General features: G+C 42.7%; 1 long non-coding RNA gene across 2 annotated transcripts; it reads left to right on the top strand.

The window, feature by feature from the left end:
* Nucleotides 1-407: 407 nt before the first annotated feature.
* Nucleotides 408-21,928, top strand: LOC122477363. Of its 2 annotated transcripts, XR_006295682.1 has the most exons (4): nt 408-907; nt 5,638-5,739; nt 20,697-20,771; nt 21,793-21,928. It is a non-coding gene; the product is annotated as an uncharacterized LOC122477363 (long non-coding RNA). The 2 variants fall into 2 exon arrangements; XR_006295681.1 differs by lacking the exon at nt 5,638-5,739 and having other exon boundaries at nt 414-907.
* The last annotated feature ends 3,172 nt before the right edge of the window (nt 21,929-25,100 follow it).

Below are 25,100 nucleotides of genomic sequence, written 5' to 3'. Positions count from 1 at the left end.
CATGCATATGTATACACACATATCTATGCATATATTATGTATACATCCATATATACACTTGCACATATGAGACACACTAAGCGCCCAGTATTATAAAATGTTACATACACGTATGCACAGAAAGCATCTGAAACAAGCAGAATCGACTGTGTTGTTGATATGGCCATTCTGTGAAATGTATCCTGTGGTCCGTCATCCTCCCCTTCGGTTATTTCAAGTATAAGGCTGAGGAAGACTTGGTCTCCTAACCAAATGAGACGAGGTGCCGGGGAGGGGGTTCGGGGTCGGGGGAGAGAGACTGCTGCGGAACTGGAAAGATGGGCGCTCGGAGCCGGTGGCAGCGGCGGCTTATTTACACGGATACACCACCCCTTTCACTTAGGCTGGACGCCACGTAGCCCTGGGGAAGGGTTTTGCGGACGTACCCGGAACGAATTCTAAGTTTTTCTCAGCGTTGGGAGGTTGCGCAGGTGGCTTCTGGGAGCCAAGGCAACTGAGGTTTTCCCAGGCTCCTTGAGAGAGTGCCCTATTTCCCCGGCAGCAGTAGCTCCAGGGTCCCGCTCTGCAGTCCGTAATGAGAGGCCTCGGGCTCCGCGGGGAAGTGTCGCAGTTGGTGGAAGAGTCCCGAGCAGCAGCAAATCTGCTCGCTCCCCGCGGGGCCGCCGCTCTCGCTCGCACTCTTGCTCTCGGTCCGGGAACCGGAATGGCCTGGGCCCCCAGCGGAGTGGCCTCAGCCTGGCCTCCCGGAACCAGCCCTGCCGACCCGTTCGCGGTCACGTTCTCCGGAGCGGCCCCCTGCGCCGCGGGGCACCCCCTTCGCCTCTGCCTCCTCGTCCGCCTGTCGCGGCCGCTCCCCGCGCCCCTCCGGGACCGATAAGCCGTGGGTCTCTGGGACAAGGAGAGGGAGGTGAGTGAGACGGACCCACCTTCGCGGTGAGGAGCCACCTGTGTTGAGAGTCCCTTCATCGTTCATCTCGCTTCTTAGCGTTTGCGCTTTTCTCCCTTCTCCCATCCTTGCGCCCGTTTTCTTCTTCAGTCTGTCCACGGCTGCCCCTTATTCGTCCCTTTCCTCCCTTAATTCTCACTCATCCTTGGGCCCCCTCCTGCAGTGCCCTGGTCTCCCACCACCTCCTTCCACCTCTGGTCTGGTAGCGGACATGGCCAAAGGTCGCAGATTTCTGTGCTCAGCATTGATTTGTGTTGTGTTATCATTCATGTGCATGTTTTTATTCTACACTAGACTGAGTTCGTGGAAAGGAGGATTTTATTCATTACAGAATTCAGTGTTTAGCACTTAGTAAGAGCACAGCCATTGTGTGTTGAATGAGCAGATCGGTTTGAGATGATAACAGGATATGTAAATAGAAATTCTTTGTAGGGACTTGGGAAGGGTTGCGCTTTTTTTTTTTAAAGTAATCTCTATGCCCAATGTAGGGCTCCAACTCACAACCCCAAGATCAAGAGTTGCATGCTTTACCGACTGAGCCAGCCAGGCGCCTGGAGATTACAGGTTTAAATTGGAAAGTAGAAAAACCTTCCTCCCAAGACATGATTGGATGAATGTACAAAAAGTAGTGTGCTAACCTGAGATGAGGCTACCTAAAAGGCCTTGTTAAAAGTGGTCTTGGGGGCGCCTGGGTGGCTCAGGCACTTAAGGGTAGGACTTTGGCTCAGGTCATGATCTCCTTGTTTGTGGGTTGGAGCCCCGCCTCCGGCTCTGTGCTGACAGCTGGAGCCTGGAGCCTGCTTCCGATTCTGTGTCTCCCTCTCTCTCTGCCCCTCCCCTGCTCGTGCTTTCTCACTCTCTCAAAAATAAATAAACATTAAAAAAATTAAAAAGTAATAAAAGTGGTCTTGGTCTTGACCTTGAGAAATGATGGGAGGGTGAGATGAGTTTTCCTTTAATGAAAGTGAGTGGAAAAGTAGTTTAAGAAGGAGAAGGAAAAGAGTTTTCATTATTGCCGTGTAAATATTCATATCTAATGTTTATGGAATGTGTCAGGTACCATACTGAGGGCTTTGAATGTGTTAAAAAAAATTAAAAATTTGGGGTACCTGGGTGGCTCAGTGGGTTAAGCCTCCAACTTCTGCTCAGGTCATGATCTCACGGTCCTTGGGTTTGAACTCTGTGCTGACAGCCTGGAGCCTGCTTGGGATTCTGTGTCACCGTCGCTCTCTGCCCCTCCCCCACTCGTGCTCTGTCTCTCTCAAAAATAAATAAACTTAAAAATTTTTAAATTGAATTAAAAAATTTAAAAACATTACAGGCATTGAGAGGTAGGTTGACATTACAACAGTTGGGCAATGTCTTGATGATTCTTTTTCTTCCAGCAGTGGGAGGTGAGTGAGGATAGTCCCTGGATTCAGACTGCCTGGGTTTGAAGCCCTGCTTTGCCACTTAATACCTGTGTGGCCTTGAGTGTCTAGAGTTTAGCTAAGCTACTCCGTGGTACTGCTGCCTGGGCATCCGTTTGGTTTGGCCAGGTGGCCTCTAGGCACTTTAAACTTACACCAGCCCCCTCTTGCAAGCACATGCCCTGGGTAGCCCACAGAGAGTCACAAGAAAATAAGTTCCTGATAGGACTTCCCCAGTAGCCCTTGTGATCAACTATCTCTGTCTCCCAGTGCCTGTAGGCCCTACAGGTCCTTTAGATAAGATCCCTGTGGGGCTTACCCAAACCCCACTCTTCTGGTTTAAATGACCGATCTGGTCCTAACCTGGGAACTCCAAAGCAATACAGACCCTAATAAAAGCACACGCCCCAGGTCCTGTCTCTCCATCTGTACTCTGCCTTGACTGCCTTGTGTGGCCTCTGGAGGCATGCTGTGTGTACTTCCTCCAGGCCTTATGAGTAATTAACTGTTCTATTTGAATTTCTCTTGTGGTCTGTTGTTGAACTTTGGCTCACCATCCAGGGGGGTCCTATGCTCCACTTAACAAATGTTAATTTAACAATGTCAAGGGGCGCCTGGGTGGCGCAGTCGGTTGAGCGTCCGACTTCAGCCAGGTCAGGATCTCGCGGTCTGGGAGTTCGAGCCCCGCATCGGGCTCTGGGCTGATGGCTCAGAGCCTGGAGCCTGTTTCCGATTCTGTGTCTCCCTCTCTCTCTGCCCCTCCCCCGTTCATGCTCTGTCTCTCTCTGTCCCAAAAATAAATAAACGTTGAAAAAAAAAATTAACAATGTCAAAACATCAGGCAAGTTACTTAACTTCTCTACCTTCATTTATTCACCTGTAGAAAGGGGATAAAAATAGTGCTGATATTTTTAGGGCTGTTGTAATGACTGAGTGCCTGGAACATAGTGTACCTTCCTGTTAGCTATTAGGGTTTCATGCCTGGGAGCAGAAAGAGTAAAAACACTAGAGACCTGCCTCTAGGGGTTAAATGTTTCAGAAAGGTGCCCCCCGGTCTGTGCCAGTCAAACCAGCTTCTTTTTTTTTTTTTTTAATTTTTCTTTAATGTTTTTATCTTATTTTTGAGACAGAGAGAGACAGAGCATGAGCAGGGGAGGGGCAGAGAGGGAGACACAGAATCCAAAGCAGGCTCCAGGCTCTGAGCTGTCAGCACAGAGCCTGACGCGGGGCTTGAACTCACGGGCTGTGAGATCATGACCTGAGCTGAAGTCGGATGCCCAACCGACTGAGCCACCCAGGCACCCCAAACCAGCTTCTTATTTTAGACTTCTAAGTAAGAGATATAAGAACAGCTTGGATGAAATTTGCATTTGTGTGTGTGGAAGATAAATAATTTATCTTACTAGTACAGATGCAACCAGGCAGCAGTTATGGACTGTTTTGATGGTGTCCTATTCACCGTGTTGGTGAAGGAGGGATTTCCTTCCCAGGATTATGGGGAGGTGGAACACAGAATACCTGATATTGGACAGATGAACTTCATCGGCTGGCAGAGTACTGAGACCCACTCAGGGATGCTCAGGGATAATCTGGAACTGGGCCTGTTCCCTTGTCCTAGAGACGGTTGTTTGGCTAGGGGACCTTACCTGCAGAAGCAGAGTGGGGAGGGGAATTTGCAGTTAGGACATTGGAGGCCCTACTGGTTTTCCCAGATGTCAAGGCAGTACCTAATAATGAGCCTTAATTTTAGGCTTTATAGCACAAGAACTGTGTGTCTTTGCATTGGCCCCTATCCTCATATATTCCAAGAACTGTTATTTGTATGTTTATTTTTAGATTGTCTGCTTCTTGAAGTGGGAGAACATCTGAGTCCAACTCTGCGTAGTAACAATACCTTTTCCACTGAATAAAGAAATAAAAATTTATTCAAACAATGAAACCAAATATATTAATTTTGTAAGGATTTTTTTTGAAAAATCAAATAGAGACATAAACGCTAAATTTTGGGGAATTGCACCCCTGTTATTCTTTTCAGTTTATGCAAAACAGCAAAAATCAAAACAGAAGAAATGACAAACATTGTAATAAAATTAAAAGTGTTTTTACTGTCCTCCAAAGAGCAGACAGACAATGTACTCCTTTTCCAAAAAGGAACTAAAGGGAAAACATAGAGTTGGAAGAAACTCTGAATCTCCTTGAGTACAATGTTTGTGACATGGAACTTTTCAGGGCTCCCTTTAGTGTCATCTATTTCTAATGCTTCCTTTTTTAATTTTTTTATTAAAAAAAAATTTTTTTTAACGTTTTATTTATTTTTGAGAGAGAGAGACAGAGCATGAACGGGGGAGGGGCAGAGAGAGAGGGAGACACAGAATCGCAAGCAGGCTTCAGGCTACGAGCCATCAGCCCAGAGCCCGACTCGGGGCTCGAACTCACGGACCGTGAGATCGTGACCTGAGCCGAAGTCGGACGCCCAACTGACTGAGCCACCCAGGCGCCCCATAATGCTTCCTTTTTTTAAATTGTCTTCACTGATTCTCAGGTTTCTGCAAACTAAAGTTTTAACCAAGTTGAAACAGACTTCTTTTTCTTTTCATAAATATGTATAAACAAATGAAGCTATTTCTGAATGTAAAACTGTTTGTGTCACATATTGCAGAAGATCAAATGAGCAGTGAGGAGCTATGTCACGCATGAGGCAGAAGGGATGCACTTGACAGCCTCCCAGGCTGCATTTCTAGCCCGGCTGCTCAGGCTGGCTGTTGTCTGTACCATTTGAACTTTCAGAACATCAGCTCCTAAGTGTTGAGTTTACATTTATGCCGAGTTTTTGTCAATTTAAAGTTTAAAATGTAAAGGGAAAATAGGACTTAACTGGACCTCTGGAATTTGAGATACACACACACACACACACACACACACATACATACATACACATACATATACATACATACATATAACACAATTTAGTCATTGAGTTGTAATTTGCATGCCTATATCTTCTCGGAGATTAAAGTGAGAGAGGATTGCAGATTTGGGAGCTAAGTATGAAGACTTTCTCCAGAGAATCCTTGTTATAGACTGAATTGTGTCCCGCCCTACCCCCAATTCAAATGTTGAAGCCCTAATTCTCAAAGTGACTATATTTAGCAGTAAAGCCTTTAAGAGGGTAATTAAGGTTAAATGAGGTCATCAGGATGGAGCCCTGATTCTGTAGGACTGGTATCCTTAGAAGAGGAAGTGACACCAGATATCTCCACCCCCCTTCTCTTGTGTGCACAGAGGAAAGGCCATGTAAGGACACAGGGAGAAGTCACCAGTCTGCAAGCCAGGAAATTTCTACCAGAAATCAGTCCTGATCTTGGACTACTAACCTCCAGTATGGTGAGAAAATAAATTTCTGTTGTTTAATCTACCCACTCTGTGATATTTTATCATGGTAGCCACAGCTGACTAATACAATCCTGAAGCAGGTTGTTTAAAAATATAATTTTAAAATAGGTATAACATTTGTTAAATCTGGAGTCTGTTGTCAATTTTTTAAAAAAAATTTCTTAATGTTTTATTTATTTTTGAAAGAGAGAGAGACAGAGCATGAGCAGGGGAGGGGCAGAGAAAGAGGGAGATACAAAATCTGAAGCAGGCTCGAGGCTCTGAGCTGTTATCACACAGCCCGACATGGGTCTCGAACCCACGAACCACAGGATCATGACCTGAGCTGAAGTCGGATGCTTAACCGACTGAGCCACCCAGGCACCCCGTCAAATTTTTTTGAAGATAGTATTTACCCATTTTTATTTTAATATCTTATTATTTATTTATTCATTTATTTAGTAGGCTCCATACCCAAAGTGGGGCTTGAGCTCACAATCCTAAGATCAAGATTTGCATGCTGTCCTCACTGAGCCAGCCAGGCACCCCTGTTGTCAAGTTTTTTATTAAGTAAAGAACTTTAAATACGTTTTAAATTTTTCTTCTATCTTGTGATTTATCCTCTTATATCCTTTATGTTTTAAAAACGCCTGGCTGGCTCAGTTGGTGAAGTGTGTGACTCTTAATCTTGGGGTCATGAGTTCAAGTCCCATGTTGGGCATAGAGATTACTTTATAAAAAATAGTTTTAAAAATAAAAACATGGAACATATGTAAGAATTAAAACATGTTGCCAGTATATTTTAGGATGCTAAATGTTCTCTTTAAATTATAATTCGGGGGGGGGCACCTGGGTGGCTCAGTCGGTGAAGTATCTGACTCTTGATTTTGGCTCAGGTCACGATCTCAGTTTGTGAGATCAAGCCCATCGTTGCTTGGGATTCTCTCTCTCCCTTTCCCTCTCTGCCCCTCCCCAACTCATGCGTGTACTCACATGCTCTCTCTCAAAATAATAAATTTAAAGAAAATTATAATTCATTATAATTATAATTTAGAATGCTAATCTCTTATTCATAGAAGGGTTCAGTGTAATGATACGTTTATATTATTTTGAATTTCTGTTCTCAGCTAACCCAGTAGCAGATTGCTTGCCAGATTTTAGCATTACAAAGGGATTTAAAAATGAATATACTAGCATGGTTTGGTTTAGTTCAATTTCCTAAAGTCAGTACTCTCTGAAGGCTTAATGCTTCTTTTTCCTTATTTCTTTCCTCTTTGGTGCTATTCATAAGCAGCTTCTTCCCTCTCATCTCTTTCTTTTTTTTCCCCCAGTGATCTCTACACCCACCATGGGGCTCAAACTCACAACCCTGAGATCAAGAGGCATGTGCTGTACCAATTGAGCCAGCCAGGCACCCCACCTCTCATCAGCTTCCATGTTTACTTTAGGTTGAGTTCAGACAATGTGCTTTGGTGGGTAAACTTTGTAACTGTGACAGGGTGATAAAGCGTTATCAGAAACTTGTTCTTAAGGGATGCCTCAGTCAGTGGAGCTTGCGACTCTTGATCTCTGGGTCGTGAGTTCAAGCCCCATACTGGGCATAGAACTAACTTAAAAATAAAATCTTTAAAAACAAACAAAACAGATACTTGTTCTTAATAGAAACGCTTACAAGAATCGGAAATCATAGAATTAGGGTTGGAAGGAACCCTAAAAATAATATTCTAGGCAATACCTTAAGTTATTCCAGACGTCATCTCCAGAGGAAAAGATTATATGATATGGAAATTCCCCTTTTAACCTATTGTAGGATTTTACCAATATTCAGTTTCAGAATTCTCTACCACAGAATGAAATCTCTTTATATTGTAGTGTGTTAGGTTCTTCTTGCTTTGGGGACAGAGAGTAGTTGCTGCTCTACCGTATGTCCTTTATATACATAGAATCAAATCATGAGGTCTTTCCTCAGCCTTCTTGTCTCTAGTTTTTTCTTCTTATAGTTCCCTACATTTGCCCTGTGGTTTCTTCTGAAAATATAAATCACATCAGTGAGCCTACACCAATACATCATAATCACCCACAGTCCATAGTTTACATTAGGATTCGCTCTTGGTGTTGCACATTCTGTGGGGTTGGAACAGACATATCATGACGTGTACTCACCATTATACTGTCATACGCAGGAGTTTCATTGCCCTAAAAAATGTTCTGTGCTCTGCCTGTTCATCTCTCCCTCCCCTCCAACCACTGATCTTTTCACTGTCTTCATAGTTTTGCCTTTAGTAGGATGCCATATAGTAGGTATGTAGCCTTTTCAGATTGGCTTCTTTTACTTAGCAATATGTATTTTGCTAAACAAGATTCTTCCGTGTGTTTTTTAACTCAAGTGTAATTAACATGGTATTATGTTCGTTTCAGGTGTGCACTATAATGATTGAACAATTCTATACATTATTCAGTGCTCATGTCAATGAATGTACTCCTAATCCTCTTTATCTATTTCATCCATTTCCTCCCCTACCTCCCCTCTGGCAACTACCATTTCTGTGTAATTTTTTTAAGATTTTATTTTTAAGTAATTTCTACATCCAGTGTGCATCTCGGACTTACAACCCTGAGATCCAGAGTCGGATGCTCTACTGACTGGGCCAGCCAGGCACCCTTGTTCTCTGTATTTAAGAGTCTAGTTTTTTGGTCTCTTTTTTCCTTTGTTCACTTTATTTCTTAAATTCCACATATGAGTGAAATCATAGGGTATTTGTCTTTCTCTGACTTAATTTCAATTAGCATTATATACTCTAGGTCAGTCCATGTTGCAAATGGCAAGATTTCATTCTCTCTTGGGGTGCCTGGGTGGCTCAGTTGGTTGAGTGTCTGACTCTTGATTTTGGCTCAAAAATTTCTATTCGGGTCCTGTGCCCATTTTTAAAATGTTTATTTATTTTTGAGAGTGACAGAGCATGACGAGCAGGGGAGGGACAGAGAGAGAGAGAGAGAGAGAGAGAGAGGAGATGAGATACAGACTCTGAAGCAGTCTCCAGGCTCCGAGCTGTCAGCACAGCCTGATGTGGGACTTGAACTCACAAACTGCGAGATCATGACCTGAGCTGAAGTCGGACACTTAACTGACTGAGTCACCCAGGCGCTCCGCTTTGCCCATGTTTTAATTGGATTATTTGATTTTTTTGGTGTTGAGTTGTATGAGTTCTTTTGTTTTTAAAGATTTTATTTTTTTACTTTTATTATTTTAAGTTTATTCATTTTGAGAGAGAGAGCACATAAGCAGGGGAGGGGCAGACAGAGAGGGAGGGATAGAGAGAGAGAATCCCAAGCAGGCTCTGCACTGACAGTGTGGAGCTTGACACATGGCTCCAACTACGGAACCATGAGATCATGACCTGAGCCGAAATGAAGAGTTGGACACTTAACTGACAGCTACCCAGGTGCCCCAAGATTTTATTTTATTTTAAAAAACTTTTTTTAAGTTTTATTTATTTATTTTTGAGAGAGACAGAGCATGAGCAGGGGAGGGGCAGCAAGAGAGGGAGAGACAGAATCCCAAGCAGGCTTCACCCCATCAGCACAGAGCCTGGTGTAGGGCTAGAACCCACGAAACTGTGAGAGCATGACCTGAGCCAAAATCAAGAGTCAGACGCTTAACCCACTGAGCCACCCAGGCGACCCCCGCTCCAAGATTTTATTTTTAAGTAACCTCTACACCCAGTTTGGAGTTCAGACTTACAACCCCTGAGATGAAGAGTCGCATGCTGTACTGACTGAGCCAGCCAGGTGCCCCGAGTTGTGTGAGTTCTTTATATATTTTGGATAATTTTCAAGTTTATTTATTTATTTTGAGAGAGAGCATGAGCAGGGTAGGGGCAGAGAGAGAGAGAGAATATGAATCTGAAGCAGGCTCTGCACTGTCAGCACAGAGCCGGATGCAGGGCCTGACCCCATGGACCGTGAGATCATGATCTGAGCCAAAACCAAGAGTAGGACACTTAACTGACTGAGCCACCCAAGTGCCCCTATTTTGGGTACTTTTTAAAGTTTATTTATTTATTTTGAGAGAGAGTGCGCATGCGTGAGTTAGGGAGGGGCAGAGAGAAGGAGAGAGAATCCCAAGCAGGCTCCACACTGTCAGCACAGAGCCGGAGGTGGGGCCCAATCCCATGAATTGGGAGATCATGTCCTGAGCTGAAATCAAGAGTTAGACACATAACTGACTGAACCACACAGGCACCTGTATACATTTTGGATATTAACCTCTTATCAGATATATCATTTGCTGATGTCAAAGAGGTTCCTACCTGTGTTCTCTGCTAGGATTTTTATGGTTTCTGAAAGGTCTTCCATTTAGGTCCTTAATCCATTTTGAGTTTACTTTTGTGTATGGTGTAAGAAAGTGGTCCAGTTTTGTTGTTTTGCATGCAGCTAACCAGTTTTCCCAAGACCATTTCTTGAAGAAACTGTCATTCCCCATTGTATATTTTTGCCCACTTTGTCATAGACTAATGGACCATCGAAGTGTATGTAGGTTTATTTCTGGACTCTCTATCCTCTTCTATTGATCCGTGTGTCTGTTTTTGTGTCAGTACCATACTATTTTGATTACTATATCCTTGTAGTGTATTTTGAAATATGGGATTGTGATACCTCTGGCTTTGTTCTTTTTCAAGGTTGCTTTGCCTGTTTGGGATTTTTTTGTGGTTCCCTACAAATTTTAGGATTAGTTGTTCTAGTTTTGTGAAAAATGCTGTTGATATTTTGGTTGGGATGGCATTAAATCTGTAGATTGCTTTGGGTACTATGGACATTTTAACACTGTTTCTTCTTCCAGTCCATGAGCATGGAATATCTTTCCATTTATTTGTGTCTTCTTTAATTTCTTTTATCAGTGTTTTATAGTTTTCAGAGGACAGGTCTTTCACCTCCTTGGTAAAGTTTATTATTAGGTATTTTATTCTTATTTTCTTAATTTCTCTTTCTACTGCTTCATTGTTAGTGTATAGGCATGTAACACATTTCTGTATATTAATTTTTTAAGTATATTTATTTTGAGGGAGAGAGAGAGTGTGTGTGTGTGCACACCAGCCAGGGAGAGGCAGAGAGAGAGGGAGAGAGAATCCCAAGTAGGCTCTATGCGGGGCTCAGACTCACAAACTGTGAGCTCATGACCTGAGCTGAAACCAAGAGTCAGACACTTAACTGACTGAGCCACCCAGGTGCCCCTGTAAATTAATTTTGCATCCGGCAGCATAACTGAGTTCATTTATCAGTTCTAGTAGTTTTTTGGTGGAGTCTTTGGGGTTTTCTATATATACTATCTTGTCATCTGCAAATAGTGAAAATTTTACTTGTTCCTTACCAGTTTGGATGCCTTTATTTCTTTTTGTTGTCTGCTGAGGCTAGGACTTCCAGTACTATGTTGAATAAAGTGATGAGAGTGGACATCCTTGTCTCATTCCTGACCCTAGGGTAAAAGCTCTCAGTTTTCCACCGTTGAGTACTATGTTAGCTGTGGGTTTTTCATATAAGGCTGTTATTGTGTTGGGGTATGTTCCCTCTAAACCTATTTTGTTGAGGGCTTTTATCATGCTGTACTTTGTCCAGTGCTTTTTCTGAATCTATTAGAATGATCATATTGTTTTATTCCTTTCTCTTGTTAATGCATTGTGTTCATTGGTTTGCAAATTTTGAAACACCTTTGCATCCCTGAAATAAATCCCACTTGATCATGGTGAATGACTTTTTTTTAATGTATTGTTGGATTTAGTTTACTAGTATTTTGTTGAGGATTTTTGCATCTGTGTTCATGAGAGATATTGGCCTGTCATTTTTTTTCTTTTTTCTTTTCTTTTTTTTTTTTTTAAGAGAGCGAGAGCACGTGAAGAGGGAGAGGGACAGAGGGAGAAAGAGAATCTCGAGGAGGTTCCATGCTGAGTGTGGAGCCTGATACAAGACTTGATCCCAGGACCCTGGGATCATGACTTGAGCTGAAGTCAGGAGTCAGATGCACCACCAACTGAGCCACCCAGGAGCCTCTGTAGTTTTCTTTTTTTGTAGTGTCTTTATCCGATTTTGGTATCAGAGTAATGCTGGCCTCAGAATGAGTTTGGAAGCTTTCCTTCCTTTTCTGTTTTTTGGAATAGTTTGAGAAGAAGAGGGGTTAACTCTTCTTTAAATGTTTGGTAGAATTCACGTCTGAAGCCATCAGGTCCTGGACTTTATTGGGAGATTTGTTTGTTTGTTTGTTTACTGGGAGTTTTTGAGTATTGATTCAGTTTCATTACTAGTGATCAGTGTGTTCAGATTTTCTTTTTTTAATGTTTATTTATTAGAGAGAGAGAGAGAGAGAGCGCGTGTGAGCAGGGGAGGGGCAGAGGGAGGGAGACAGAAAAATCCCAAGCAGGCTAGTGTGGAGCCCAACAGGGGGCTCAATCCCACAAACCATGAGATCATGACCTGAGCTGAAATCAAGAGTTGGACACTTAACTGACTGTACCACTCAGGTGCCCCAATCTGTTCAGATTTTCTACTCCTGATTCAGTTTTGGAAGGTTATGTTTCTAAGAATTTATCCATTTCTTCTAGGATGTTCAATTTGTTGGCATAAAATTTTTCATAATATTCTTATAATCCTTTGTATTTCTGTGATACTGGTTATTTCTCCTTCTTCATTTCTGAATTTGAGTCCCCCTCCCCCCTCTTTTAATGAGCCTGGCTAAAGGTTTATAAATTCTGTTGATTTTTCCAAAGAACTAGCTCCTGGTTTCATTGATCTGTTCTATCGTGTGTTTTTGTTTTTTTGTTTTTTTGTTTTTTTGGTTTTTTTTAGTTTCTGTAAGATTTATTTCTGCTATACTCTTTTTTGTTTTTTTTTTGTTTTTTTTTGTTATGATTTCACAAATTTTCTCCTTTTATTTTATTTTTTTATTTTTTTATTTTTTTTTCTTCAATATATGAAATTTATTGTCAAATTGGTTTCTATACAACACCCAGTGCTCATCCCAACAGGTGCCCTCCTCAATACCCATCCCCCACCCTCCCCTCTCTCCCACCCCCCATCAACCCTCAGTTTGTTCTCAGTTTTTAAGAGTCTCTTATGCTTTGGCTCTCTCCCACTCTAACCTCTTTTTTTTTTTTCCTTTCCCTCCCCCATGGGTTTCTGTTAAGTTTCTCAGGATCCACATAAGAGTGAAACCATATGGTATCTGTCTTTCTCTGTATGGCTTATTTCACTTAGCATCACACTCTCCAGTTCCATCCACGTTGCTACAAAGGGCCACATTTCGTTCTTTCTCATTGCCACGTAGTACTCCATTGTGTATATAAACCACAATTTCTTTATCCATTCATCAGTTGATGGACATTTAGGCTCTTTCCATCATTTGGCTATTGTTGAGAGTGCTGCTATAAACATTGGGGTACAAGTGCCCCTATGCATCGGTACTCCTGTATCCCTTGGGTAAATTCCTAGCAGTGCTACTGCTGGGTCATAGGGTAGATCTATTTTTAATTTTTGAGGAACCTCCACACTGTTTTCCAGATAGGCTGCACCAGTTTGCATTCCCACCAACAGTGCAAGAGGGTTCCCATTTCTCCACATCCTCTCCGGCATCTATAGTCTCCTGATTTGTTCATTTTAGCCACTCTGACTGGCGTGAAGTGATATCTGAGTGTGGTTTTGATTTGTATTTCCCTGATGAGGAGCGACGTTGAGCATCTTCTCATGTGCCTGTTGGCCATCTGGATGTCTTCTTTAGAGAAGTGTCTATTCATGTTTTCTGCCCATTTCTTCACTGGATTATTTGTTTTTCGGGTGTGGAGTTTGGTGAGCTCTTTATAGATTTTGGATACTAGCTCTTTGTCCGATATGTCATTTTGCAAATATCTTTTCCCATTCCGTTGGTTGCCTTTTAGTTTTGGTGATTGTTTCCTTTGCTGTGCAGAAGCTTTTTATCTTCATGAGGTCCCAATAATTCATTTTTGCTTTTACTTCCCTTGCCTTTGGGGATGTGTCAAGTAAGAAATTGCTGCGGCTGAGGTCAGAGAGGCCTTTTCCTGCTTTCTCCTCTAGGGTTTTGATGGTTTCCTGTCTCACATTCAGGTCCTTTATCCATTTTAACTTTATTTTTGTGAATGGTGTAAGAATGTGGTCTAGTTTCAACCTTCTGCATGTTGCTGTCCAGTTCTCCCAGCACCATTTGTTAAAGAGACTTTTTTCCATTGGATATTCTTTCCTGCTTTGTCAAAGATTAGTTGGCCATACTTTTGTGGGTCTAGTTCTGGGGTTTCTCTTCTATTCCATTGGTCTATGTGTCTGTTTTTGTGCCAATACCATGCTGTTTTGATGATTACAGCTTTGTAGTAGAGGCTAAAGTGTGGGATTGTGATGCCTCCTGCTTTGGTCTTCTTCAAAATTACTTTGGCTATTCGGGGCCTCTTGTGGTTCCATATGAATTTTAGGATTGCTTGTTCTAGCTTCGAGAAGAATGCTGGTGCAATTAGATTGGGATTGCATTGAATGTGTATATAGCTTTGGGTAGTATTGACATTTTAACAGTATTTATTCTTCCAACCCATGAGCACGGAATGTTTTTCCATTTCTTTATATCTTCTTCAATTTCCTTCATAAGCTTTCTATAGTTTTCAGCATACAGATCTTGTACATCTTTGGTTAGGTTTATTCCTAGGTATTTTATGCTTCTTGGTGCAATTGTGAATGGGATCAGTTTCTTTATTTGTCTTTCTGTTGCTTCATTATTAGTGTATAAGAATGCAACTGATTTCTGTACATTGATTTTGTATCCTGCAACTTTACTAAATTCATGTATCAGTTCTAGCAGACTTTTGGTGGAGTCTATCAGATTTTCCATGTATAATACCATGTCATCTGCAAAAAGTGAAAGCTTAACTTCATCTTTGCCAATTTTGATGCCTTTGATTTCCTTTTGTTGTCTGATTGCTGATGCTAGAACTTCCAACACTGTTGAACAACAGCGGTGAGAGTGGACATCCCTGTTGTGTTCCTGATCTCAGGGAAAAAGCTCTCAGTTTTTCCCCATTGAGGATGATGTTAGCTGTGGGCTTTTCATAAATGGCTTTTATGATCTTTAAGTATGTTCCTTCTATCCTGACTTTCTCGAGGGTTTTTATTAAGAAAGGTTGCTGCATTTTGTCAAATGCCTTTTCTGCATCGAATGACAGGATCATATGGTTCTTCTCTTTTCTTTTATTAATGTGATGTATCACGTTGACTGATTTGCGAATGTTGAACCAGCCCTGCATCCCAGGAATGAATCCCACTTGATCATGGTGAATCATTCTTTATATATGCTGTTGAGTTCGATTTTCTAGTATCTTATTGAGAATTTTTGCATCCATATTCATCAGGGATATTGGCCTGTAGTTCTCTTTTTTTACTGGGTCTCTGTCTGGTTTAGGAATCAGAGTAATGCTGGCTTCATAGAATGAGTCTGGAAGTTTTCCTTCCCTTTCTATTTTTTGGAATAGCTTGAGAAGGATAGGTTTTATCTCTGCTTTAAACGTCTGGTAGAACTCCCCTGGGAAGCCATCTGGTCCTGGACTCTTATTTGTTGGGAGATTTTTGATAACTGATTCAATTTCTTCACTGGTTATGGGTCTGTTCAAGTTTTCTATTTCTTCCTGTTTGAGTTTTGGGAGTGTGTGGGTGTTTAGGAATTTGTCCATTTCTTCCAGGTTGTCCAGTTTGTTGGCATATAATTTTTCATAGTATTCCCTGATAATTGCTTCTATCTCTGAGGTATTGGTTGTAATAATTCCATTTTCATTCATGATTTTATCTATTTGGGTCATCTCCCTTTTCTTTTTGAGAAGCCTGGCTAGAGGTTTATCAATTTTGTTTATTTTTTGAAAAAAACAACTCTTGGTTTCATTGATCTGCTCTACAGTTTTTTTAGATTCTATATTGTTTATTTCTGCTCTGATCTTTATTATTTCTCTTCTGCTGGGTTTAGGCTGTCTTTGCTGTTCTCCTTCTATTTCCTTTAGGTGTGCTGTTAGGTTTTGTATTTGGGATTTTTCTTGTTTCTTGAGATAGACCTGGATTGCAATGTATTTTCCTCTCAGGACTGCCTTCGCTGCAACCCAAAGCATTTGGATTGTTGTATTTTCATTTTCATTTGTTTCCATATATTTTTTAATTTCTTCTCTAATTGCCTGGTTGACCCATTCATTCTTTAGTAGGGTGTTCTTTAACCTCCATGCTTTTGGAGGTTTTCCAGACTTTTTCCTGTGGTTGATTTCAAGCTTCATAGCATTGTGGTCTGAAAGTATGCGTGGTATGATCTCAATTCTTGTATACTTATGAAGGACTGTTTTGTGACCCAGTATGTGATCTATCTTGGAGAATGTTCCATGTGCACTCGAGAAGAAAGTATATTCTGTTTTTTGGGATGCAGAGGTCTAAATGTATCTGTCAAGTCCTTCTGATCCAATGTATCATTCAGGGCCCTTATGCTGAATGTTTCTTTATTGACCATGTGTCTAGATGATCTATCCATTGTTGTAAGTGGAGTATTAAAGTCCCCTGCAATTACCATGTTCTTATCAATAAGGTTGCTTATGTTTGTGAGTAATTGTTTTATATATCTGGGGGCTCCCGTATTCGACGCGTAGACATTTATAATTGTTAGCTCTTCCTGATGGATAGACCCTGTAATTATTATATAATGCCCTTCTTCATCTCTTGTTACAGCCTTTAATTTAAAGTCTAGTTTGTCTGATATAAGTATGGCTACTCCAGCTTTCTTTTGACTTCCAGTAGCATGATAAATAGTTCTCCATCCCCTCACTTTCAATCTGAAGGTGCCCTCAGGTCTAAAATGAGTCTCTTGTAGACAGCAAATAGATGGGTCTTGTTTTTTTATCCATTATGATACCCTCTGTCTTTTGGTTGGCGCATTTAGTCCATTTACATTCAGTGTTATTATAGAAAGATATGGGTTTAGAGTCATTGTGATGTCTGTAGGTTTCATGTTTGTAGCGATGTCTCTGGTACCTTGTCTCACAGGATCCCCCTTAGGATGTCTTGTAGGGCTGGTTTAGTGGTGATGAATTCCTTCAGTTTTTGTTTGTTTGGGAAGACCTTTATCTCTCCTTCTATTCTAAATGACAGATTTGCTGGATAAAGGATTCTCAGTTGCATATTTTTTCTGTTCATCACATTGAAGATTTCCTGCCATTCCTTTCTTGCCTGCCACGTCAGTAGAGATATCGGTCACGAGTCTTATCGGTCTCCCTTTATATGTTAGAGCACGTTTATCCCTAGCTGCTTTCAGAATTTTCTCTTTATCTTTATATTTTGCCAGTTTCACTATGATGTGTCGTGCAGAAGATCGATTCAAGTTACGTCTAAAGGGAGTTCTCTGTGCCTCTTGGATTTCAGTGCCTTTTTCCTTCCCCAGATCAGGGAAGTTCTCAGCTATGATTTCTTCAAGTACACCTTCAGCACATTTCCCTCTCTCTTCCTCCTCTGGAATACCAATTATGCGTATATTATTTCTCTTTAGTGCATCACTTAGTTCTCTAATTTTCCCCTCATACTCCTGGATTTTTTTATCTTTCTTTTTCTCAGCTTCCTCTTTTTCCATAATTTTATCTTCTAGTTCATCTATTCTCTCCTCTGCCTCTTCAATCCGAGCCGTGGTCATCTCCATTTTATTTTGCAGTTCATTAATAGCATTTTTTAGCTCCTCCTGACTGTTCCTTAGTCCCTTGATCTCTGTAGCAAGAGATTCTCTGCTGTCCTCTATACTGTTTTCAAGCCCAGCGATTAATTTTATGACTGTTATTCTAAATTCACTTTCTGTTATATTGTTTAAATCCTTTTTGATCAGTTCATTAGCAGTCGTTATTTCCTGGAGGTTCTTTTGAGGGGAATTCTTCCATTTCGTCATTTTGGATAGTCCCTGGAGTGGTGCGGAACTGCGGGGCACTTCCCCTGTGCTGTCTTGAATAACTTGCGTTGGTGGGCGGGGCCGCATTCAGACCTGGTGTCTGCCCCCAGCCCACAGCTGGGGCCACAGTCAGACTGGTGTGTGCCTTCTCTTCCCCTCTCGTAGGGGAGGGATTCACTGTGGGGTGGCGTGGCCCATCTGGGCTACTTGCACACTGCCAGGCTTGTGGTGCTGAGGATCTGGTGTAATAGCTGGGGTGGATCGGCAAGGTGCACAGGGGCGGGAGGGGCAGACTCAGCTCACTTTTCCTTCGGTGATCCGCTTTGGGAGGAGCCCCTCTTCTGTGGGCTTCTTGTCTACGCTTGGCTCCGGAGAATCCGTTCTGCTAGTCTTCTGGCGGTTTTCTGGGATATTTAGGCAGGTGTGGGTGGAATCTAAGTGATCAACAGGACGCGGTGAGCCCAGCGTCCTCCTATGCCTCCGTCCGCTACTTGGCTTCTTCCGAGGGTGGTGTTTGCCCGGCCCCTGCAGGTCGCAAGTGTGGAGAAGCCACAGGGCTGGGAGGGAAGGAGAGACAGCGCCTGACCTCCCTGAGGTTTCGTCTTCAATCTGCTATAATCTTTATTATATCCTTCCTTCTGCTGGCTTTAGGCTTCAGGCTTGATTTGTTGTTCTTTTTCTAGCTCCTTTAGGTGTAAATTTCAGTTGTTTATTTGAGATTTTTCTTGCATCTTAAAGTAGGCCTGTATTGCTAAAATAATCTTAGATACAGCCTTTGCTGTATCCCAAAGATGTGTTGTGTTTTCATTTTCATTGTGTTTTCATTTTCATTTGTGTCCATGTATTTTTTTTTATTTCCCTTTTGATTTCTTGGTTGACCCATTCATTGTTTAGTAGCTTGATATTTAGTCTCCATGTATTTGTGTTCTTTCCAAATTTTTTCTTGTGATTGATCTTTAGTTTTATAATGTGGTTAGAAAAGGTGCATGATATGATTTCAGTCTTTTTGACTTTATTGAGACTTGTGTTGTGGCCTAACATATGATCTATTCTAAAGAATGTTCTGTGTGCACTTGAAAAGAATATGTATTATGGGGCACCTGGGTGGCTCAGTTGGTTAAGCGTCCGACTTCGGCCCAGGTCATGATCTCACAGTCTGTGAGTTTGAGCCCCGTGTCGGGCTCTGTGCTGACGGCTCAGAGCCTGGAGCCTGCTTCAGATTCTGTGTTTCCCCCTCTCTCTCTCTGCCCCTCCCATGCTCATGCTCTGTCTCTCTCTGTCTCAAAAATAAATACAAACATTAAAAAAATTTAAAAATAAAGAATATGTATTCTGTTTGGGGATGGAATGTTCTGAATATATCGGTTAGGTCCACCTGATCCATCTGTCTGTCAAAGCCACTGTTTTCCTTGTTGATTTTCTGTCTGGATGATCTATCCATTGATGTTAGTGGGGTGTTAATGCCCCCTACTATTACTATATTATTGTCAATTTCTTCCTTTGTGTCTGTTAATAGGTAGCATAGTATTCACTATTAGGTGCTTCCATGTTGAGTGCATAAATATTTACAGTTGTAATATCCTCTTGTTGGATTATTACCTTTATCATTATGTAGTGTCCTTCTTTGTGTCTTGTTAGTCTTTTTTTTTAAGTAATCTCTATTCCTAATGTGGGGCTCAAACTTATGACCCCAAGATCAAGAGTTGCACACTCTACCGACTAAGCCAGGTGCTCCAGACAAAATAGACTTTTTTTTTTAAGTTTATTTATTTTGATAGAGAGTGAGCAAGCTGGGGAGGGGCACTTTAAAAAAATTTTTTTTAATGTATATTTTTTTGAGAGAGACAGAGACAGAATGCAAGTGGGTTAGGGACAGAGAGAGAGGGAGACACAGAATCTGAAGCAGGCTCCAGGCTCCAAGCTGTCAGCACAGACCCCGACGCAGGGCTTGAACTCATGAGCTGTGAGATCATGACCTGAGCCGGAGTCGGACACTCAACCGACTGAACCACCCAGGTGGCGGAGGGGCACTTTTTAAAAAATAGACTTTTTAAAAAAAAATTTTTTTTCAACGTTTATTTATTTTTGGGACAGAGAGAGACAGAGCATGAACGGGGGAGGGGCAGAGAGAGAGGGAGACACAGAATCGGAAACAGGCCCCAGGCTCTGAGCCATCAGCCCAGAGCCTGACGCGGCACTCGAACTCACGGACCGCGAGATCGTGACCTGGCTGAAGTCGGACGCTTAACCGACTGCGCCACCCAGGCGCCCCTAAAAAATAGACTTTAAAATGATAACTAACAGGGGCCCTGGCTGGCTCAGTCCATAGGCCATGTGACTCTTGATCTCAGGGTGATGAGTTCAAGCCCCATGTTGGGCATATAGATCACTAAAAATAAAAAATAAATAAAAATAAAACAATAAAGTCTGTTTTGCCTGGTAGAATTATTGCTATCCCAGCTTTCTTTTCGCTTCCATTTTCATGATACAGGTTTTTCCATCCCTTCACTTTCAGTGTGGATGCCTTTAGTTCTGATGTATCTTGTAGGCAGCATTGAAAGTATAAATCTTACATGTTGCTTTCAGTTTGAATAGCACTTTGTAAACTCCAAGGATTTATGCAAACCTAAGTGATTATTATATTATTATGAAGATGGTAGACCCTTGAACAAAATTTTGTCAGTGTTTGCTTTAAAAAAATTTTTTTTAAGTTTATTTATTTTGAAAGAGAGTGGGAGCATGTGCATACAAGTGGGGGAGGGGCAGAGGGAAGGAGAGACAGAATCCCAAGCAGGCTCCGCACCATCAGCACAGAGCCTGATGAACTGTGAGATCATGACCTGAGCCAAGATCAAGAGTCGGATGCTTAGCTAAATGCACCAGCCAGCCCCCATCCCCCCCCCCCCGTTTGCTTTTAGTGGTTCTTGGACAATCAGTGTCATTACTGAAAATTTTTAATTCCATATTTTTAATACTCTATGGTTCATATTTTATCACTTTTCTGATTGTTACAACCATCTTCTTTCAGTTCAGCTTTGATGAACACACACCAGTAGAGACGAAGAGCTGAAGAAAAGCACCACTTCTGTTTCTACTTCAAAAGGTACATATTTTTGTAGTATGAGCCAAATGCAGGAGACATGGGGCTTTTATTTGGCTCTTTTTTTATGTTTATTTATTTTTGAGAGAGAGAGAGAGAGAGAGAGAGAGCGAGCATGCAAGCAGGGGAAGGGCAGAAAGAGGGCGGACAGAGAATCTGAAGCAGACTCTGCGTGCTGACAGCAAAGAGCCTGATGTGGGGCTTGAACTCACAAGTGTGAGATCATGACCTGAGCCGGTCAGACACTGACCCAGCTGAGCCACCCAGGTACCACCAAAAGGTATTTTAAAAATACTACAGAGCTTTTTTTATTAAGAAGATGAAAAAAAATGTTCATAAGTTGCTGAACAATAGACTTTACCTTTACTCAAATTGCTTGTCCTCTGTTCTTTTTCAGTATTTCAAATACAATAAAACTGATACTCAGAAATCTTGTTTAGAAGTTAATTTTGTGGGGCACTTGCACGGTTCAATCAAGTTGAACATATCTGACACTTAGTTTTGGCTCAGGTCATGATCTTTGTGGGTTGAGCCCCACATCAGGCTCCGCTCTGACATGTAGAGTCTGCTTGGTATTCTCTCTCTCCCTCTCTCTCTGCCCCTCCCCTGCTTGCTCTGTCTCCCTCAAAATAAATAAACTTTAAAAAAAGTTAATTTTGTATATTAAAAAGTTTTTTTAAGTCTATTTACTTTGAGAGAGAGTGGGTGAGGGGCAGAGAGAGAGAGAGAGAGGGAGAGAGAGAATCCCAAGCAAGCTCTGTGCTCAGCACTGTCTGCAGAGCCCAACATGGAGTTCTATCCCATGAACAAAATCTGAACCAAAATCAGGAGTCAGACGTTTAACTGACTGAGCCACCCAGGTGCCCCAGAAGATAATTTTATATTTAAAAAAATTTTTTAAGTAATCTCTACAGCCACAATTTGTGGGGCTCAAACTCACAACCTGAGGTCGAGTTGCATGCTCCACTGACTGACCCAGCCAGGTGCCCTGAAGTTAATTTTATATTTGTATTTTATGTCAAAGAAGAAGAAGAGGAAGTCTAGTCATTCAAAAGAAAGGTCCAAGAAAAAGAGAAAGAAAAAATCATCTAAAAGAAAACGCAAGAAGTATTCTGACAGCGACAGTGACTCTGACTCTGAAACGGACTCCAGTGGTAAGAAGGCCGGCATCGCTCTGCAAGCCTGGCTTCACGACTCATTCTACTTAGAATTTATTTCCGAAGAAGGTTCTTAAACGCGATAATGGCAGCCAAGAGTTGTGGAACGCTCGCTGCCTCCGTGCCAGGCACCCCGCCAAGCGCTCGGTGCTCGTTGTCGCTGCTTGCCCCGCGCGGTAACTGTAGAATGTGTCCTAGAGCCGGGGACGCGGGGCCCAGAGCAGCTGGTAAGCGCGGCACTCAGGGTCGCACAGCTGGGATTCAAGCCTGAGCAGCGTGGCTCCCGACTGGCTGTGTGTGGCTGCACAAGGCGTGTGGCAGCGAACCGGGGCGAGGTTGGGCTGGGAGACGTGTGGCAGCGAGCAAGCCATAGGGCCGCGTCGGCCCCGAGGAGCGGCCCTTGTGTGTCATCCTCACGCTCGGTGGGCACCTCGGTGCCGTTTTCAAAAAGGCACATCATAGGGGCGCCTGGGGGGCTCAGTCGGTTAAGCGTCTGACTTCGGCTCAGGTCATGATCTTGGGGTTCATGAGTTCAAGCCCCGCGTCGGGCTCTATGCTAATAGCTCGGAGCCCGGAGCCTGCTTCAGATTCCGTGTCTCCTTCTCTCTCTGCCCCTCCTCCGCTCACACTCCATCTCTCTCTCTCTCTCTCTCTCTCAAATATAAATAAACATTAAAAAAATTAAAAATAGGGGCGCCTGGGTGGCGCAGTCGGTTAAGCGTCCGACTTCAGCCACGTCACGATCTCGCGGTCCGTGAGTTCGAGCCCCTCGTCGGGCCCTGGGCTGATGGCTCGGAGCCTGGAGCCTGTTTCCGATTCTGTGTCTCCCTCTCTCTCTGCCCCTCCCCCGTTCATGCTCTGTCTCTCTCTGTCCCAAAAATAAATAAACGTTGAAAAAAAAAATTTTTAAAAAATTAAAAATAAATAAATAAATAAATAAATAAAAAGGCACATCATAAAGGACCCTTTCGGGCCAGCAGCTGGTTTATGGAAGACACCCCCTGTGGGGTGGTGCCTCTCAAAAAGCCACCTTTTTGTGCCCTCTCCTGGCTGATGATTGACAGAGGGTGCCACTTCTGGGGACACATGACATGAAGGTGTCTTTTCCTCTGATGTCACCTGGGTTTCCTGGCCCCCGTTGTCACTTTTCTTCCTCACTGCTGGAAGAGCGAACTTCCTTAGAGCACAAGTGTGAGCGTGTCTGTCCCCTACTTACAATCCTTCAGTGGCTCTCTGTGGCCTTCAGGGTAAAGTTTGGACCCTGCTGGCTCCCTGTCTAATCACACGTGCCCTGTCACCCTTGCAGCGTCCTCTGTAGCCTGAGACGTGCTTTCCGTCTCCTCAGTAGTCCGTGTTCTTTCTCTCGCTTCTGTTACTTAGTACAGAAGTCCATCTGCCTGTGATGCCAGTCTCTCCCTGCGTGCGGCGTGCCTTCCTCACTTCAACAGCGGGCATGCAGTGCTTTTGTAATAAAACTGACTTTACTTATTTAAAAAAATTTTTTAATGTTTATTTTTGAGAGAGAGACACAGAGACAGGCAGAGACAGAGCACAGGAGGGGCAGAGAGAGATGGAGACACAGAATCTGTAGCAGGCTCTGGGCTCTGAGCCGTCAGCACAGAGCCCAACGGGGGGCTCGGACTCACGATCCATGAGATCATGACTTGAGCTGAAGTTGGAGGCTTAACTGACTGAGCCATCCAGGCACCCCTCTGATGTTTTTTAAACATAAATGTTTACTTATGTAATAAAACTGATTTTAGAACCAGCTTAAGAGCCCCCCTTTCCTGGTCATCCATTCCTTAATCACCCTCCCCAAGTCCGCCTGCTTTTGACACTTCTCTGTATGCCCAGAGTACCCCATACTTCCCTGTATCATTCCAGGTTCTATTTTTCTCTTTACCTCCGTCACCTCCATTAGACTGAGCTCCTAGAAAGTGTGCCCCCTGCCCTAAACACATGGGGTTTACGTCCCTTTTCATTATGAATATATTTCATTATGAATATATCCTTTTCATTATGAGGATAATTAATAGCATATACTTGCCACTCAGGTTTAACATCTGTTAGCATTTTTACGTATTTGTTTTAAATATGGGTTTTTTTGCTGAGTTATCCAAGGTAAATTACAAATATCATACTTTGATGTTAAATATCTCTGCAGCTCTTTTTTTTTTATTTTTTTTAACGTTTATTTATTTTTGAGACAGAGAGGGAGCATGAACGGGGGAGAGTCAGAGAGAGAGGGAGACACAGAATCTGAAACAGGCTTCAGGCTCTGAGCTGTCAGCACAGGGCCCGATGCAGGGCTGGAACTCATGGACCGCGAGATCGTGACCTGAGCCGAAGTCGGACGCTCAACCGACTGAGCCACCCAGGCGCCCCTCTGCAGCTCTTTAAAAAACATTTTTGGGGCGCCTGGGTGGCTCAGTCGGTTGAGCGTCCGACTTTGGCTCAGGTCATGATCTCATGGTTCATGAGCCCTGCGTCAGGCTCTGTGCTGACAGCTCGGAGCCTGGAGCCTGGAGCCTGCTTTAGATTCTGTCTCCTCTCTATCTGCTCCCCTCCCCACCGCTCACACTCTGTCTCTTTCAAAAATAAACATAAAATTTTTTTTTAGAAAGACAGTTTGGGGCGCCTGGGTGGCTCAGTCAGTTGAGCATCTCAACTCTTTTTTTTAATTTACTTGTAATTTACAAGTCAGTTAGCATATAGTGCAATAATGATTCCAGGAGTAGAATCCAGTGATTCATCCCCTACATATAATACCAAGTTTTCATCCCAGTGAGTGTTCTCCTTAATACCCCTTGCCCATTTACCCATTTAGTCCATTCCCCCACCCACGACCCCTCCAGCAACCCTCAGTTTTTTCTTTATGTTTAAGAGTCTCTTGAGTTTTGTCCCCCTCCCTGTTTTTATACTGTTTTTGCTTCCCTTCCCTTATGTTCATCTGTTTTATATCTTAAATTCCACATATGAGTGAAGTCATATTTGTCTTTCTCTATTTTCGCTTAGCATAATACCCTCTAGTTCCATCCATGTTGTTGCAAATGGCAAGATTTCATTCTTTTTGATTGCCAAGTAATACTCCAGTCTGTGTGTGTGTGTGTGTGTGTGTGTGTGTGTGTGTGTATGTGTGTGTGTACACAGACACACACATCTTCTTTATCCATTC

The sequence above is a fragment of the Prionailurus bengalensis genome, chromosome X (genome assembly GCF_016509475.1).
Source record: "Prionailurus bengalensis isolate Pbe53 chromosome X, Fcat_Pben_1.1_paternal_pri, whole genome shotgun sequence".
Taxonomy (NCBI): domain Eukaryota; kingdom Metazoa; phylum Chordata; class Mammalia; order Carnivora; family Felidae; genus Prionailurus; species Prionailurus bengalensis.
Note: the sequence above shows the minus strand (reverse complement) of the source record. Positions and strands in the feature narration are given on the sequence as shown.